The sequence below is a fragment of the Artibeus jamaicensis genome, unplaced genomic scaffold (assembly GCF_021234435.1).
Source record: "Artibeus jamaicensis isolate MK-2021 breed Jamaican fruit bat unplaced genomic scaffold, CSHL_Jam_final contig_1016, whole genome shotgun sequence".
NCBI lineage: Eukaryota > Metazoa > Chordata > Mammalia > Chiroptera > Phyllostomidae > Artibeus > Artibeus jamaicensis.
In genome coordinates, this window is record NW_026521195.1 from 6,995,931 (window position 1) to 7,010,427 (window position 14,497).

General features: G+C 43.2%; 1 long non-coding RNA gene across 1 annotated transcript in view; it reads left to right on the forward strand.

The window, feature by feature from the left end:
• Positions 1–20: 20 nt before the first annotated feature.
• LOC119035193 (uncharacterized) overlaps positions 21–14,497 on the forward strand; it is a 115,333-nt gene continuing 100,856 nt past the window's right edge. The window contains exon 1 of the long non-coding RNA XR_008390845.1: positions 21–133. This is a non-coding gene — a long non-coding RNA (uncharacterized LOC119035193). The remainder of the gene's footprint in view (positions 134–14,497) is intronic.

The window sequence follows — 14,497 nt, forward strand, 5'->3', positions numbered from 1 at the left end:
CTCCCTTTCAGCAACAGGAAGTCATCGTTAACGTCTATTTTGGAGACATCCAGAGGTGCAACTGGATCACCTTTCCAGGACTCTCGAGTTCCTTAAAAACTATCCAATCAGAGCCCGAAAGCAGAATTTCCAGGTAAGGAAGGGAGCATGGATTACAAAAGTCCAGTTCCACCGGTTGGATTTTCTTTGCTCTTAGTGGGAGGGGTGTGGTTCAGGAAGTGCGTTCTGCTCTCCTGATCTCAGGGAATGTGGTGATATGATGATTGCTTGTTCTTAATGCCCATGTTTTCCTTTTCCTTTCCTTTCTTGTTATAATTATGGCTATTTTGGGAACGTGTGTAAATTGATCTGGGCTCTTCATTTAGTCTCCAAATTCCTGGAGGGCAGGAGCTGCCCTTTTCCTTTTTGTGCCCTCTGACGATGTTGAACTTTATACCTCAGCCCCGGGACCCTGGAGACCTTTAACCGTGTTCTTTGCGTTCCCAAACCACTCACTGCTATTAATTCCAGTTTCCCAAAGGACTCAAATCAGACTCACGGGTGCCCCCTTGTGGGTCATCGACACCTGTGACAAGGCCAGACTCAGACCCTCCAATTCCCTTTCTTTGCCTCACAAGTGTTTAGCTAAACTGTTTAGACCCCACTGGCCCATTGGAACAAAATGCCAGGCAGACACACTTAGGGTAAGATTCTGTCCTTCCCCTCGGCCTGAGCCCGTTTACAGCCCTTCACGGGAACGAGCCGGCTGCTCTGAAATCATCCCCCCACCCACCGCCCCTCTCAGTACCTGACACTCCCCTCCCAAACTGCTTCAGCACAGCCTCCTGACCCCCTTTTGGCCTAACCCTTGAGAGGTCTGCAGAGACCCCCGTGAAACATTCTCCCAGCTGCCGGGGTGCCTCTCCTGCCCTTGCCACAACCCTTTCCAACCAACAGTCTCTCCTGCTGCAGTCCCAAGGTGTTTGTCAACACCTCCAACCTGTTCAAAGATTTGAGTGGTACTGAATCAAACAGTGGTGTCTGTCATCAAAATCCACTAATGCAGTTCGCTGTGAGAGGAATATATGGTGTCAGGCGCTGTGGGGAAGTTCAGGGTTTGGTTGGAGAGAACAAACAGGCACGGTCCAGGCTGCATCACACACACTGTAGGTGATTTGGGCGGAGTGTGATTAAGCTCCAAGTGCGCAGTGCAGAGAACTAACGTTCTGAGATCACAGGAGGAGGAGGTCATGGTTTTGAAGGTTGGGGTTTTTAATTACTTTGAGAGAAGTGCGCCGCTTTTCTTCTCCACCCGTGTGGAGAAGGGTGAGCACCTGTGGGTTTGGGTCGAAAGAAGCTCAGTTGCTCTGAGGGATTTCGATCCTTTGATACCAGGATGTGCCACCACCTACAGAGATGAACTTGCAGGTGTTAATAGGCCCTCCAGCCCATGAATTATCTCTCCAAGGAATGAGCTGGCAGCCTGGCTTGTGTTGGTCCTACTGTCTCACGTGCTGGCTAGGTCAGACCCATCACAGCTGCTGCACTTGGACTTCTGTGTGCCGCTTTTAGAATCCGTGTAGAATTGGATTGGTTCCAGGGGTTTTAATGATGTAGGCAGAGGTGGAAAAGGATATGAGGGAGGGAAACGAGGTGGGGGATTCCCTCTAATTGCTGTGATGTGCACTTGATGAAGTCACAACATTTCATTCCCAGAATATTTGTGTGGGTGCAAGATCCCCCATTTTAAAGGTACAGAGAGCTCTTGGTAAAGGAAACATTCAAGTAGAGAGATGATTGGAAACAGTCATTGACTTCCACGCTGGTTGCGTTTCCATCTTCCTTTTATTTTTGCCCCAGTTTTGATGTGGTGTGGAGGGCTCGCTTGAAATCATTTGTACAAAATAATAGTAGCCTCGGAGAGAAAATAGCGTTCTTTGAAGGCAGAGAGAAATCCTCAGGATCCTGGAGGAAAAATGAGAGCAGTACTACATCTGGTAATTGCTCGCTCTAATAGGTACAAGGGGCTGTACAAGTTCTGGTGATTTACAAGATATACCCCCTAGAGGATTGGAGCACCACGTTCCATTTTAAAGAGGGCACGAGAAGAAATGTGCTTTGGTAGCCCATGCTTTTAGAAGTGCGTTGTTCTAATTTTAACAGTGAAACTTTAAGTACCTGAACATGCAGACACGGTTGTTCTTCAGTCCCACCTGAGATCAGGCTGTGCGCATGGATTCACAGTCTCCTTTTCGAGTCCATGTATTGTGAGCTTTTATGTCAATAGATGTAAGGGTTATTTCTAGTGTCTCTCTGTCATGCTAATATGTACTGTGGCCACGATTTACTCAGTCATCCCCACGTGACCGAGGTTTCATTCGTCTGGTTTTTCCAACACTGCACATTGAACATTCATTTCTAAATCCTTGTGGGGTAATTCCTGCAAAAGAGTTTCTGAAGGTACAGTTGCTGCTGCTGCTTCATCTATTCCTTCTTCTTCTTGTCTTAACTTTGCTGTTTTTTATTAGGACCCTTGGATTAAATGCTTAATGCTTATTTTCACTCTTTTATGCTTAAGGTAATGAATTTTCCTTTGAATGTGCTTTTGGCAATGCCATCTAGATTCTGATCCATATCACTGTTTTTCTCATTATGTTTGGCCATATACGTAGTGTGTATTTGGATTTCTTCTTGGACTAGTGAAGTACTTGTGAGTGATTTTCAAATGCTGATATTTTTTGTTCAATCCAATGCCATTTCATATTTTGACTTATTTCTTAAATTATGGTCTGCGGACAAGGCCTGTATTTTGAAATATTTTAAAATTTTTATATAATCTGTTTCTGAAAAAAAATCGAATTCTCTTTACGATTACATAATCACACACATACAAAGCTCTCATATGCCAATGTTTAATGGGTACCCTTATTAATTTTAGTGTATTTTTGAGAACCTCAATTTCCTTACCTGTTTCCATCCACATGCTTTTTCAAAGACTTAGACAAGTTTGCATATATTTCCTATTAGCAATGAGATCCCGTAAGTTTCCCCCTGGTATTTCCTACAGGGACTCAGCAGCTCCTTTTAAAGGAGCTTTCCTAGACACGCCCTCCAGTACCTTCCACTCCTGGTTCACTGGTGACTCGGCCCCTCCTGTTTGCAAGGGAAGCTGGGAATATTGTCCCACCCCACACAATGAGGGTTCTTTAATGAAGTCAGCTAAGCCTGGATGTTGGGGTGGGCAGATACCAGTCCCTGACACATTGGCCTTTATTATTTTCCAGTAATATCCTCTGTATATCTTTTCTTCCTTATCTTTCTTAGTCATTGGCTTTACGTGTATCTGTAGTTAGGTTATATTTATTTACTTCTGCTCAATATTAGAGTATCTTTTTAAAAAAGATTTTACTTATTAAATTTTAGAGAGTAGAGGGAGAAAGAGAGGGAGAATGGGAATTGAACCAGCGACCCTTTGGTTCACAGGCCTGTGTTCAGTCAACTGAGCCACACCAGCCAGTGATATCAGAGTATCTTTTAACAGGACAGTAATATAACCATGTATTTATTATTAAACATTTTGTGTTTGGTCTTTTTCTACAAATTGCCTGATTTTTACCTCTGTTTTTTGTCCTTTACCATTATTTTAAATTTTTTCTTTAGTCTTTATGTCATCTTTATATTTTTTATGTTATCTTTTTAAAGGTTTTCTTTAACTTTTTTCTTCTGTCATATGAAAACTATATGTTTTTTGTATATTTTTGTGTCTTTAAATAAATTGACTAATCCTCCTTTTGATAACTTACTGACACTGGAAATGAGACGTTATTCACTGTTCCCTTGTGAAGAATGGGAAAAGCTGCTCAGACACCTTTTTTATCACTCTGCTCCACCATCTCCTCACAAAAACTTTAATTGGTAGGCACTGGAATTTTTAATGCTCTCAGTAAGTTAAATATGATAATAGTCTTTCAAGAAATTTAACATGCACATTTTGTCTGGACACAATATTTACTAGATCGATTTACAAATAATTTGATTTTGAAGTGGATTCCTTGCCCAGCACCCATGTGCCACGGGCGCTGGATCCGCGAGGAGCGCTGTGCAGTCACGGAGGAGTGAGGAGCCCCAGAGCCGGGGAGAGGGCGCCCCTTGAGGGTAGCGGAGGCGAGGGGTACCCGCAGGGGCGGCCAGTTGCATATGCACTTTGGAGAATGGCCGGGACAGTGGAGAGAAGGCTCGATGGCATCCCGATGTAGGGAGAACCAGAGAAAAGCTGTGGAGGTGAGAGTGGGAAAGCGAAATTAAGAGAAAAGTGGAGACTTCAGGTTGTGAGTAGGGGAAGATAAGGCTTAAAAACTAAATTGCTGGCCGATTTGGGAGGTTCTGAGGAACAGGCTGAGGAATGTGAACTTGACTCTGTAGGAAAAAGGGAGGCTTCGGAGTCTTTGAACAAGGAAGCGGGTGACACTGCCCTGATCTGCGTAGGGGGGCCTTTCTTCTTCCTAGTTAAGGATTTTAATTGCTAGTTGATGGTTGAGAATACGTGTCAGCTGGCTTGTTCTAAGGAGCAACTCTTTGCTCAGGAGCAAGGTATTGATAATGTTGGTTTATTAAGTTTAGATGATGGGGGCTCCAAGGACTGATTATTGCAGAAATAGAAAACAAACACAGCTTCCTCCGATGCAGGTTGGCTGCACTGTTTGGCTGAAACAGTTCGGATGTAATACTGATATTGGAATTGACTTTCACTGAGAGGACTCACACCAGATTGACCGCTTCAAATCCCAGCTTTGTTGCTCTCTGTTAAATGATCTTGGGAAGTTACTTCACCTCCTTTCTCAGTTTCTGAATATATGAAATGGAGGTACTAATAGGATGTATCCTTACGTATAAACCGCATTAGCAGGTGCTTGATACATGGTAGCTATTAAAATCAATTGTTCAACTTGTGAGTGTTATTTACTCCATCAATGCTCATTTAATGACAGTCTCACTCACCACAAACCTTGACGTGATCCGGCTGGAGGGGGAGAAAGCTGCATCTATGGAGCGTCAGTTACACCCCAGGTAGCATCCTCACTACGACTACTTATTAAACACTTGGGATTCTCTGGGGACTGTGCCAAGTGATTTGTATATGTTTATTATCTTTGCTGATCAGGAAACTGAAGCTCAAGGAGAGTTGTAAGGAGTTTACCTAAGATCATGTCCACCTGGCTAATTAAGGGATAAAATTCCAACTGAGATATGTGCAATATCAAAAGTCAAAGTGATTGTGCTCAGGGTGGGAAATGCTGTGTGCTGGGTGTCAGGAGGGGTGGGTGCTCTTCTGTGTACCGGTCCTTGCTAACGCTATAATTTTGTGAAATTACTCAGTCTTGTGCCGTTCATAAAGGTGGTTATGATATTACCTGTTTCAGAGTGGGTGCGAGAATTAAATAAAGGAGTAAATGTGAAAGTGTTGTAAAGGCTTCTAGTGTAAGGTGATTGAATGACATCTGAGGGCAGGGAATAGAAGGTAGCATCATCACCATCACCGCCATCATCATCATCATCATCATCGTTGTCCTTGTCGGTAAATTGGAAAATTTCAGGAGAAAATGGGAGTTCTGTGCGAGCTCCATAGTTTTCTTTAGGAAAGTTAAAAAGTGGAGGAATTTATGTATAATATATACATCAGGACCTAAAAGGAATTCCATGGAAAGTAAGACAGGCAAGACTTTCAAAAACAATAAACACAATTGACTTAAATGGATATTTACCCATAAAGTGGATGAAATTAATGTCTCTAAATAGTTGTCGAATTTTCCATATCAGTTAAATCTTCAAGTAAAAAAATTAATTTTATTTTGTGAATCAAAAGATGGAATGCATTTAAAGAAGTAATGCATGCTGAGAATTTGAGCTGCTCGTTACACTTTGAGAAAATTAGAAATCACTAAACATAGAGTCTGATCATCCACTGTAGTAAAAGGCTGTACGTTGTCTGGATGAGAATTCACTAATCTCATTGTTTTTCAGTTATTTGCTTTAATGGGACTTGAATCATTAACCATGTGTAACTGTTTTCTAGATCCATATTGCCTCAACTTACATATTGCAGTTAAAATATCTCTTGGAAGAGAATAAGTCAAATATTCCATGTGTATATTTAGCATCTACTTTAAGACTTTTAGGAACTGACAGGGCAACTTATGCCCTGGGTCGTATTGGGACTGCAGAGCCCTTTTAGTTTGAGTTTGTGCAGTCTGGTCTCTAGGCCCTTCCCGGGACTGGGAGGGGTGGGAGGGAGGAGCGCGAAGCTTTGACACACACAGAAATACTCCTGGTCCTGCACTCCCTGGGCTAACCTAGAAATAGAGGGCACGTGTAGAAAGATATGTTTTCTAATTTGTAATTCCAGTTTTGGGGGATTCTCATAAGGGAGCCAGATGGCAGATGGAGTCTCTAATTAGGTCTAGAACTAACAAAAAAAAAAAAAAGGGAGAACGTAAGGATTACGTTTTGGAGATAGATGATCCTCTTTGCCTCTGAGAAGCTTGTGCCAAGAAAGTGCCAACCAGGAAACCCTTTCCATCCTTTCACAGATGGGAACCGTTGTAGTGGTGTTTTCTGTGTCTACGGAAGACTTTCTGAAAGGCTAACAATGACTAATCAAAACTTGAACTCTGGGGCCAGGAAGATGGTCAGGCCACAGAAACTGTAAGTTTAACTTCTCCCAGAACAGTGATTTCATCGACGGCTTCGAGAAGTGTGTTATTGAGAGTATCATCAGCCCCCGGCTCCAGGCCTGAAGCATCTCTCACATGGGGTCCCGCCTGGTGGGACGGGGGCGTGTTCGTTATCTGGGAGAGCTGAGTGAGCAGCGGCCGCTCCTGGACAGAGCCAGCTCTGTGCCCCTTTCATTTCTTTCAGCCTCATGCTTAGATGTTTGCACACCTCCCGTCCTGCCTCACCGTGTCCTTGGGCCTGGGCTCTGATCACGTTCTGTCCTTCAGGCTCGACCTCCACCCGACAGAAGGCATGGCACAGAATAGCCGTCTCCCTCATACGACTGGAAGCCAGTCCTTGTGTCTGAGATGTCATGCGTTCGGGGGGGAAAAGAACAGGAGGTCCACTGAGGACACAGTTACGAGAGGACAGTCGTCCTGTTCTCACGGTTTCCTGTGTGTGGCATATTCAGGGCGAGCGTTGGACTCGGAATGTGAAGAAGACTCAGAAATTCTGTAACCAATTAATTTCAGGATTGGGGGGTCACCCTGTACTGGTACAGCAGCACCCTCTCCTTGGGGGGCCCCCCTCCTCTGAGTGTGTATGTTGGAATAATCCCAGTCCCTTCGCCCTCCCAGCCCTAGGGATGGGGGTTCCTCCTTCCAGTTACCACCTCCGTGCCTCTCATTTTCATTTTCAGTTCTCCAGTATGTAATTAACACCCTTTTGTGTTAAATTATTTCTACAAAAATAACTGGTGTGATCACTGCCCCCTTGCTGTGCACCCACGGAGAGGAGCCTGGAAGAAGGTCACTGATGGAAAAGCGAAACGTTCTCCTTTCTCATTAACATCAGAATGATCCTCCCAAACCAGATCTGTATTCTAGTACTATTCAAGTAATGCATAGTGTTTTGAGGGGGAAAATATTACAACCAAAAGGATGGAGATTACATGTTGTAAAATAAATGATACTGAACTGTGAAAACCATAAAATAGAACTGTCTGGATTATAGAGGTGAACATGATAAAAATGAAACAAATGTGAAAGGAATTCTTAAAAGAGATTATTTAGAATGTACTAAGGAAAGAGATAAAAATGAATCAGATGTAATATACCTTATTATTTCAATTATCCGTGTGAGTAGAAAAGGGCAAACATGTTGAATGTTTGTCTGACAGCGAACATCAGATGCACTTGCGTACATGTTGTTATTGGGAGATAAATTTAGTTCTATTTTCTCGGAAATAAAGGCTGTAAACACAGTAGCAATAGCTCTTCTTTGTGTCCAATATCCATGGGGCTAGTGATCAAGTTGCTCTTTTCATTAACCCAGAAACTCAATTATCCTTTTATTATTTAAACTCACTAGTGTTATATATTTTAGAATAACTAGATGATACAAATAACCCGAAGGTAATATCATGCAGGCAAATGCTAACATGACTCTGTTGGTGCATGTTCTCTAGACACTTTTCTATGTGGTTATGTATGTGTGTTCCCTATTTCTGGGTTTATTTGGACACTATAAATGCTCATAACCTGTTTCTTTCCTTGAAATACATCCTGGATGTTTTCCTCTTCGGTGCGTATTGCATAGTGGTTATGTTGCCTTATTGCTGGTTTCTCTCTGCTTCACCCCCCACCTTTTACTGCCCTGACCTTAAGCTCCCTGCCTCTGCTGTGTTCCGGGTAGACTCACCAGCGGGAGGAAAAGCCAGGGTATTTCTCAGCCTTTCCCTCTGTGCCGTGTTACTTCTGACAGTAACTGGTCTCTCTCTGGCCCCAGCCAACACTGGGCAACCCTTTCCTCTGTGGCCCCGGTGTCTTCTGGAACCCTGGCCCCCACAAGAAGGCCTCCACGTCCAGCCCCAGGGACAGTACAGCTTTGGTCCTCAGTCCTGGCTCAGGGCCGAGCACTTCCTGCTGCCACCCAGCGGTGCAATGCCTCGTCACCCCCTCCCTTCCTTCGTCACCTGTCCAACCCCGTTCCCCGACTGGACTGGGACTGACGGTGATTCTCACCTGCGGAAACCTTTTCCATTGTATGGATCAGCTGTGATATTGATGTATTTAATATCGCTGCGTTATTGAATACTCGGGACATTTCACTGTTGTGTCGTTATAAGCAGAGCCACAGCAGACATCTTGGCTATTAGTCTAATGACATCTTTATAGGAGTTTCCTAAAGCTGAAATTGCCCTGCTACAATTAATTAATTAATTAACTAACCGTGTTTTGCCCAGCTTCCCCCAATAAAGGTTAAAACATTGTAAATAGCTATGAAAAGTGAGTAGTAATAATCAGGGAGATGATGACCATAATAACTAACATTTTTATGAATCCTTAGTATATGCCAGTCTTTCTTATATAATGTCACTGCATGACTTATGTGTATTGGCGCGTGCTAGTAAATAGGGTGGTTGTTCTTTTTCTTCTAAATTTATTTGAGAAAAAGTTTGTTTCTTAAATTCAATTTTAAAGAGCTTGTAGAGGCATTGAAGTTAAGTTTTCAAAGATAATTCATTGATGTTTTCATTGAAATGATTGTAATTTATAGGCAAACTTGAGGGGCATCGACATGTTGATGTGGTGTGTTAGCCAGGGTAGGTGGCCGTCAGGAAATACCACAGGGCTGGGTGAGTGAGACAACACACCTTTGTTTTCTTACTGTTCTGGAGACTGGATGTCCACTGTCAAGGTGTGGAGAAATTTGGGTTTTGATGAGGGCGCTCTTCCAGGCTTGCAGATGGCTGCCTCCTTACAGGGTCCTCCCATGGTCTTTTATTGGCACATGAATGCAGAGGTGGGGGGGGAGAGAGAGAGAAAGAGCTCGTGTCTCTCCTTATAAGGCCACTAATCTTATGGGGTCAGGGCCCCACCCTTACATAGCTACACTGGGAGTCAGGGCTCCAACATACAACTTTTGAAGGGAGGCGGCGTAAACTTTTAGTCCGTAACACACGAAAACTTTCTATGTGAGGACATCTCGTTTCTGCCGTATATTCATGTTTTCTCATCTCAGAGAGACCTTTCTAGTATTTCAGCGTTGTGTTTCTGCTAAATTATTCATCCCGTATTTGGCTGCATATGAAAATAATGGTAATTTGTGCCCTCTTTTCTGACATTTATCACTTTCAATTTTTTTCTTTCCTTTTTTTTCTCGCTTTTTAGTAGGGAGTAAGGAAATTATTGCGTGGGCCAACATATCCAGAACCACATTGAATAATTGAATAATTGCAATAAACTGTCAGATCAGTCTTGACTTCAGCAGAGCTGGCCTTCGCGTTCAGCTCAAGTCTGGTTCTTTTTGTCCTTTTATTGCTATTTTCAAGTGCCATTTCATTATTTTATTATTATATGCTTTGATTCATTTATATGATGAATTGCCATAAGTGATTTTCTTATATGGAGTGATATATTATTTATGAAATAAAAGTACACGATTATTGTGCCAGTTTGCCTGTTGGCTCTAAAATCCATTCCCTGCCCTTGACCTACTCGTTAACTCTGAAGGTGACCTTGTAAACCACATTTCCCTGCTCCCTGGCAGACTTTCCCTTAAATTTGGCCTGTGGGTCTCTATATTGATGTTGCTAAGTTCTCAGTAGCTTTTTTCATCTGCAGGTGAAAGCTTCCTTACATCTCAAGGAATTTTATTTTATTATTTTAAAAGTGATTTTTAATTCTATCTCTTTTATATGTGCTTTCTCTAATTCCTGTTATAGGTGAATAAAATTGCCTTGTCATATTTGACTGTGTATGTTTACCATGTTCATTGTGATTCTTTTTTCCTCATTCTGAGAAAATTTCTGAAGCTTTTCAGACAATTAACCGATTTCAGTGTTTAAAAATACGTATTTTGTCATTCGTAGCCTCTCTCATATTTTTATCCTAATTATGTTGATCATCCAAAAACAACTGTTCTTCTTCCTAGCTTTTTTACTTCTCAGAGATACAAATTTCTGTGGAATCTTTTTGAAAATATAAACAGAAATTGTTAACATATATTTTTCCTTCGACTTTCTAATGGAAAGCCTTTATTTTGTTTTCTCAGAATGGTCCCTTTCTCTGGAACTATTGACTTATTTCATCGACTTTCAGCTTTTTCTCTATTTTACCCATTCTAATGGAGAGCATAACCATTTGGTTTCTCTGATGGATTCAGTGAGAGATGTTTAGATGCCTGTTCAAATACACTGTCCCAGACAGAGGGAAAGGCAGGGTTCAGGATGTGTCTGTCTTACTGCGAGGAAAGAGGTTGGGTTGCTCGGGAGGCACAGGAAGGGGTGTCAGCGGGAGGCATTGCAGACTGCGGAGCCGCCCCCACTCAGCTCCCTGTGTGTGGGTGCAGACGCAGGTGCCTGGTGCTGAGTTCCCTGCTCTGAGCAGCGTTGGGAGCTCACTGGAGGAAGTACTCAGGCTGTCCCTTCCCTGTGCATCAGACTTCTCCCCAGTGCTGACCCCGGGGCTGCCTCTTCTCCAAGAGGGGCTCAGCTGGGCCCCGAGCTCTGAGGCGGGCAGGGTTGCAGTGGGGGCCGGGTTGGGAGAACTGTACTCCTGTCAGAAGTTTAGGCACAGACCTGCAGGTGAGCTCATTCAGGTCCCTGGATGAATCCGCTTTCCTGTGGTTTGGGGACTCAGTCCCTCTCTTCTTGCTGGCTGTCAGTTGGGGCGGATCTTTGCTCCTCAGGGCTACCTGAGTTCCTTGTCACATCTCCCATGTGGCCCCTCCAGTAATGGCATGTGAAGTCTCTGTCACATGTCACATCTCTCCCACATGCCTCTGCCACATCCTTCTGACTTTGGCTGAAGAATTCTGTTTCTAAGAATGCATGAAGAACTGAGGGAGAAGAAAAGCTGTCCTCTACCCCCGACCAGTTTCTTTCCACTCCATGGTGAAAACCGTTTCGTTTGCGTCCCCAAATGTGTAAAAACCATCGGACATGCATGCTCCTGGCCAGGGGAGCTTCCTGCTCAGTGCACTCGCCCCTCGGGGCCCTGCGCCCATCCCTGGAGCTTTTCCTGCTCATCAGTGACCTAGTTCCGCAATGGGTAGCAGGGTTTGGTTGGCATGGACTTCTCTGTGGTGCACAGAATAGATTAATGGAAGGAGGATCATCCTGGAAATGAAGCCAGCCATGCCCTGAGTCTCACTCTATCCTGCCCCCCGAAGAGTCATTTGGACTTGTGAAGTCTCACCTTTATGCCTCCACTTCCTCACCTGTAATCCTAAGATAGCAGTATTTCCCCTTCATTGACACTGGGAAGATTACTTTGATAATCAAGGTGAAGGTGAGGTACACAGTAGACACTGGATCCATGTGGTCTCAACTGGAGATGTTCTGTTGATGTTTTCTGCACTCTAAGACTTCTTACTTTCCTACCACCTCCACTCTCATAGAAGAATACAGGAATTTGTGAGCTGTTTTCTTCAAGGATTTTTTTCCTACCTGAAGCATTTATTTTTCTATAAATAAATATTTCCTTTGGTTCTCATAAAACTAATATATAAATTGATTTTGAAGCTTGTCTTAAAGAGTTTGCATGTGCTACAATTTGCCTAGAATGTGCTCATTTGGCTCCTTACTAATTAAATGGAAATGGACATTAGATGGATAAGAGAAAGGAAATTAAAGAATAAATCCAAATTATCTTTCAGAACCATTTCCCACATACTAGGTTTTCTCTAGCCATCTTTTCACTCTTTTGGGATGGCTAACGTTTTGAAAGTTTTGTCTTAGAGCATTTTCTTTGTTGCCTTTCCTTCTTTCCCCAGGAGCAAGGGAGCTCCCTGAGACTTGCCTGACTTAATTCTTAGAAATAACGGGGAGAACTGGGGCCTTGGGAGCAGAGATTGTCAGAGGGCGGGGGGTTGGAACACTTGCCAGCCAGCGTCTCCCTTACTTGCTGAGTGAAGACTGGCAGGGTGGTCTAGTTTCAGTCACTTAAATACAAAGGACAGGAACCTGCAGTTGGGCTATTTGGCCAAGATGGTGGCAGTGCTGGCTCATGGGTGATGGTGTGGCAAGGGGGGTGGGCAGGGGGATAATTGGGGAAAGAAGGGGAAGGGTCAAGTCCAAGAACATGTATAAAAGACTCATGGACAAGGACAATGGAGGGAGAGGATCAAAGGTGGGAGTGGGGAGGGCAGGGCAGAGGAGGGTAATGGGGGAAATATGGGGACAACCGTAATTGAACAATGACAAAAATATATATAAAAGATAAATAAATTGGGTATAATGAGAAATTGCCATTCCCTTGTATAAAAACCGAGTACATACTTTAGTGTAATTCAATAAAAACAAGTTGGTACTGCTAATAAAACAATAATAATACTTACCCCATGGTTTCAGCATTTTAGGTACTGTGTTCAGCACTTTTTCTGGGATTATTTCATTGAAACATCACCCGCCTTTGAAGGGAGGCATGACAGTTTTACGGATGAGGGCACTGGGGCTCAGAGAGATTTTTTGCTCAAGATCACGGGGCTTAAAAGTGGGAGGATGGCTCCCAGCCTTGGTCTCCCATTAATCTTGGAGAGAGTTGGAAAAAGAAAACAACAGCAGCAAAAAAATAAGTCTGAGCTCTTTATTATATAGATAATTTTTTTAAAGTTAGGTGGAACTTAATACAAATTTTAAAAGCTCAGTGAGTGTTAAATAACCATAATTTATCTGAGATCAAGGATTAAATATCTCAAAACAACTGCTGATTCATTAGATCAACTAAACATTCTACTTACAAGATGCTACCTTAGTTTTTATTAAATTATATTATCTTTAATTTTCCTTTAATTTTGTTTAATTGTGCCATTTATCTGATCCAAGAATTATTGGTTTACTCTATGTGCTAATAAAGTATTATGTTCATAAGAAACCAGTTTGCAAATTCATACTTTTACTTATTGCCTACATGATTATTAAGCACCTATTGTGTATTTGGCCATCCTGGGGCTAGGGAGATTGAAGAATACACTACCCTCGCCCTGAAGGACTTCAGGCTAATGGGATGAGCTCGAAAGAAGCTGAGAATATAATATACTGACATGCTGAACGGATTTACTTTCTTTAGTTGAGTAGAATTATTGAGCACATACTTCGTGCCAGCCACAGGAAAGCTTTGAGGAAATAGGAATGAATGAAGTGTATATATTCTATCTGGAAGGAGGACAGTCGAAATGCCACGCGTAGACCCTGCAGTACTTACAAACAAGAGCTGTGTCACCCAGGAGGGAATGTCAGCCCTGACCTGAAGGAGTCATCTAGGCGGCCATGTCCAAAGACCGGCCCTGAGAAGTGTCCACCGGCTGGAGAGAAGAGGCCAGGAGAGGCATACCATGCGGGAGCCTGGCGGGCACTGTCCCAGAAGCGTGAACTGGTTATGACCCTCCAGAGTTTTTAAAGAAGTGATGAGAAATTTCCACTCACTACGGCTTAGGGTGCAGTTGCCACTGGCAGTTTCGGAGCCCATGAGATACCCAGGCGGGCGCACAGAATCAGCCCAAGGGTGCCGCCATCTCTGGTTTCCAGTCCAGCTGTGGGACTGGGGGAGCGAGGGTGGACATGCTGCTCCCCGCAACTGAAAGGTCCTCTGACAGTTGAGATGTGTGCGGTCTGTGTTGGAAGTATTTTGTGGTTACACCACTTACTATTCATAGCAACCCTATAAAGTGGGTGCTGTTTTTATCTCCTGTTTACAGAGACAAGTACAAAAACTGAGGCATAAAACATCAAGTAACCTGCTTACTGTCACATTAAAAAAAAAATCAGCCCTAAATGATATGAAGGCTGTGAACCCAATTTGAC